The sequence below is a fragment of the Larimichthys crocea genome, chromosome XIII (assembly GCF_000972845.2).
Source record: "Larimichthys crocea isolate SSNF chromosome XIII, L_crocea_2.0, whole genome shotgun sequence".
NCBI lineage: Eukaryota > Metazoa > Chordata > Actinopteri > Sciaenidae > Larimichthys > Larimichthys crocea.
Window position 1 is genome coordinate 21134909 of NC_040023.1, and position 5089 is coordinate 21139997.

The following is a 5089-nucleotide window of genomic DNA, read 5'->3' on the forward strand; positions in this document are numbered from 1 at the left end:
ACTGAGATCGGAGGCAGAATGAATGATGAAACATTTACAGTGCCAGCAATCACCTACACCTAAGAACAAGAGCTTTTTGATAATAAACATGAATACAAACATAGCAGTTTTTTTGAGGCACCATGCATGATTTCAGTGGGTTGAAAACGTGCCTATTATTTTATTTTGATGTTTTATTTCATATGTCTGATTTGTGTTGGTATAAACTGTTTAAAGACTTCTGGACAGATAAATTTAGGCTGTTGAAGTCCACTGACACTGCTCCACAAAGCAAATATATCTTGAATATTGCAGTTGCCACTCACATTTTCATTTATTTGCCTGTCTTGCCTTTCCTTTTCGGTGACTTGAACTGCTCACTCATAATCTGGCTGCTTGACATGTTACTGACACAGGTATACACCTTTGTTATGTTGTTGCTGAATTTGTGGTGCTTTTTCACACCTGAATGTAAATATGAATAAAGGATGACAGGTGGGTAATGTTTGCATGAACCTCCCATGTGTTTGCTTATGCAAAATATAGTAAAATGTATAAACGGTTCTGTCTGATTGCAGATGTGACTCTGATTGTCAACAGAAAACAGGGAGACATACACAATCTCCTGAACTATCGGCATACGACTGAAAAATAACCCGAAAAAAAATAAAAATTGTCGTAACTGTGAACTGTTGACTTATCATGCCCCAAAATATAATTAATGTATGATGTTGTTAAAGTCTTTGTGTCACATTATGTGATTCAATGAATGACTGATGAAATGTGTAAATATATGAACAAATAAATGAATAAGTAATGAAATGATTAATCATTTAATTAGTTAAACAAACCAAGCGCGCGCCAGAGACTGACAGTGCTCGAAAGCCTCATCACCATATTTACATAATCAGACTTGTGCAGAAAGTGTTTTATGACGAATTTAACGACCACAGCTATCTATTTATTTATATTTATATATGTAGTTTCAGGCATAGCAGAATTACATTTTGCATGCATTATGAACGTGCAGAAAACTTATTAACCAAGTCATTGCTGAAGGAATAAGCATATTACTTGTAGATGGAAGCTTCTTTTTTCAAGGAATCTATTAAAAAAAACATACCTTCATATACAATGTGAATGCTGGCACTTCTGTAACTTGCTAAATGATGGTCTGCATTAAAAATTTGACATTGTATTGAACTGAAACCAAACTGAAGGATAAGATTTACATATATTCAAAACATAATCAACCACAAAATGAATGACTTGCGTGTGTGTGTGTGTGTGTGAATTTCAACGTTCAAAATGTGGTGCTTTGTTTTCAACAGTCAATGCACAGTCTTTTGTGGTGTCTGTAGTCCAAAGTGGTAAATTGAGGAAAATTAGCTGGTTCATTCCGCTCCACCCAATAAAGTCATCCACTAGGCAACTGCATTCCTCCTCCTGTTGTCCACTGATATACGCCACATTGTCAGCGTCATCAGAGAACAACTGCAGGTGGCAGAAATGTTGAGCTGGAGATGAAGTCAGACATTCCACTGCAGGGGCACCCTAGAGGACGTTGTTTTGTATATAAAATGTCCTAGGCTTTTATGTTATCACAAATATATCACATAAATGACCAAGACAGAAAAAAAGGTGAATTGTAAATAAAACTGCCTTAAACATATAAAAATGTTGGACAGCTATGTTTCACTTTAAATGTAAGATCTGTGTCATTTAACCAGCATCCTTTGCTGTTTCATTTGTTCTAGGAAACAAGGGCAAACTAATTTAGCAAAAATGCAGTTGGCTGGCTGATGCAACACAGTGAAATTTGAGGAGCATTCATGCACAATAAACCACTTCTGTCAGACCACCTATTGAGAAGTGTGTGTGTGTGTGTGTGTGTGTGTGTGTGTGTGTGTGTGCCTGAGTATTTGTGCATGTGCACAAATCAATGTCAGTATTTTTGTGTACTGTACATGTACTGGTGTCTGTGTGTGTACCTGTCACTGATGTACACAAGGAATAGATACTTCCACTTTTATTCACTCCTACAGCACAGCTTCAAGGCAATTTCCAACACTACCTCTGTTGTTGCAGGTATCTATTGTGGCCCATTCCTGCCATAATGCAAAATTTTGGCCTGGGGAGTGAAAATCCCATAAATCACCCCACTTAGCTGAAGTCATGTAATTCAAAGTCAAGCCCATAATCAGTGTAGTTTAGTGCCACTGCTGGGGCTCAGTTCTCAGTATTTCTAAGTGAAAAGCTCCACTACTCTTAGATGATTGCACTGTTTTTTGTGGATTCTGGCCCATTTGTCACCCAGTGTGTGACAAGAAGATTGGCACCAAAATAACCCCTCTGTTTCCAGGAGATTGATTTGTCCACTGGTCAAACTAACCAGAATAGTGAATAAAATGGCAATTTTGTATCAGCACAGTTGAAATGCCCATCTCATGCTGTATTCATCTGCTCGATTTCCTAATGGAACAGAAGTGAAATCACAAGAATCTATCATACTTTGAGATGTTCCTTGGCATATTTGTGCTCAACAGTTTGGTGATTGGCTTTGTCCAGTTAAATCTTCACCTCATTCATGCTTCCCTCTATCTTCTTCTCTGTCCTCACAGCATCATCCTTGCTCCTCACCCCATAGTTCAGGATGCCCTGCATGGAGTCAACCAGCTTTTGCTTATTCCTCTTGATTTGTTCCATCTCCTCATCTTTCTTTGCCAATTTCCTGTCAGCTTCACTTTTGACCTCTGTTTTCAGCTGAAGCTTCCATGGTTTAGGGACTTTAAACATTGTTGATTAATTCAGTAAATGTAATGTGAGAAAATGCATTTGGGAGGTCATACCATGCATGCAGTTCAAATGTTATAGGATTTACTACATTTTACTATATTTTCTAAAAAAACAACAACAACAAAAAAACATTCTTGACGTTACCTTTGGTTTCTTTGCAGTGCAACCTCTAAAGTGTCTTATTTGGCTGTACCTTCTTCATTTTTATCTCTCTTGAGTTCAATGGTCTTCCCATCATCACCAATCTGTTCAATCAAGTCAGGGACTTTCACTTAAAATGGAAACAGGCAGAAGATGCAGGCTTTTGTGATGGTGCAATATGTTTAAAATGTCCCTTTGACATGCATCCACTGAGATTGTAACATAATCTCTGTTGCTGTGCAATGTGGTTGTGTTATGAATATTCCAGTGACACTGATAGCTTGACTTGTGCGTAGCCAGCTGTGACAGCAGCAGGCAAAATACACAGACAAACAGCAGATTTCAAATTTCTTACCAGTTAAAGGAGAATAAAGTCGTTCAGGTACTGAATATTTTAGTGCAACTGAAAATGGAAACAGAACTGAAAACATGTAAAATCATTATCCTAACTCTTTTTTAAAATCCACATAAAAAAAATTTAAGTACTTGTTTTGTTTTCCCAAACATAATCTTTGGCTGAAACAAACTGTTTTTTTCTCAAGGGTAACTTCTTTTTCTTTCCATCATGGATGTCATCCAAATAATAGAAAGTAAGCTATTTGATCTGCTGCATAAAAAAGCAAAGTGTAGCATAAATAGCTTTTATAGGATAGAAAGAAAACCTTATTTTCTGGGATGGTCATCTTTATATGGCCAACTACCTTAAATCTTTTCATTTGGAGAGTGATGCCAGAAATGAATTCAAGTGTGATATATTTGCTCCACTGGGAGACTCCTGTTTGAAACTGAACAGACATTGTGTGTTAAGTGTTAATCACAGAAAGAACAAACTTGATATACTCTGCAGGTTCATGTTCTCCCCCTTCAGGATCTCTAATTGACCTACAGCCTACTTATAGGAGTTCTTCATTTTAAAGAGCTCAGTACTCTCAGATCTGGCCTCCTTCTTGGCTGCCTCAAGCTCAGCTTGGCCCTGTTTCTACGTGTGCTTCCAATCATCTAGAACGTGGTGTTATAAATACATCAGTGAAAAGTGAGTAATGACAGGATAGCTCTTGGAAAGTGCAGAGAAGAAGTTGGAAGTCAAGATCGGAGCCTGCAACACTGTAAGCATGGTGTATGTATAAGCCTGCTGTGTCACCAGCCTCCTTTGGCATTGTAGTAATCTATGGTCATATAACTATACCTACACTCAGTTGTTTTGCCATCAACATTGAATTAATTTCTCCTCACCACTAAAGCTCAGCATATCAATGGTAGTCTAAATTTCACAGGACAAAAGTCATTTGCTGTTTGAGCTAATTCTTTGACATATTTTCTGTGATTCTCTTATTCTATGTATTTGGACTGTGACATATTGTTTGATGTTTTAATTACCTTGGAAGTGAAATGACAGTGGTTATTTAATTGTACACTCCATATGGCTGAATATACCCTCTCATTAAAGCTGCCAGTCTTTTACCTCATAATTACTGTGTCAATTCATATTCAGTAAAGTAATAACAGTAGGGAGCCAAAACATCAAACAGTGTGTCACAGCCTAAATCTGTATGGAGCTCAGCAAATTACTTTCCATTGACTTATATCTGTGGCAGGGACTTCTTCTGTGTCACTCATGCACATGACAGTTATTTCATCCTGGATGATCATTGGATACTCATCAGAGTTAGTTGAGACTTTTGATAGGAGTGTGGCCATTCATGCTATTCAAGGCAATTTGTTGCAATATGTCCAGTTTGACAGCAGTGGTCCAGTGCAATCAGCTGGTTTGTTCCACATAACCATCTGGGAAGTCCAGCTGCCTCGCAAGGTAAGTTTTGTCCAGCTAAAAAAGGTCATTGATATTAGTGGTAACTGAAGCAACTCATTATCTTTTATGAGTCCCACCTTTGCAGTCCCTTACTGCCAATGTCACCGCTCTGTGTCAGCAACTGAGCTGCTGATTACATTTAACACCATTGTCAAAGTAGAGCTTGCTCTGTTTGTACCTTGTCAACATAGTGATATATTGAAAGAGGGTTCCAAATTAGGAAAGCTAATTTTGTTTACAACTGCATGTGTAGCCATTAACACATCTTTTTTTAAGGTTGCAGAGGCGACTGGCATGCTGTTGGTTTTATGGCATGGCCATGCACTAAATTCCTTTGACACTATATCTATGTACATTGCTGTC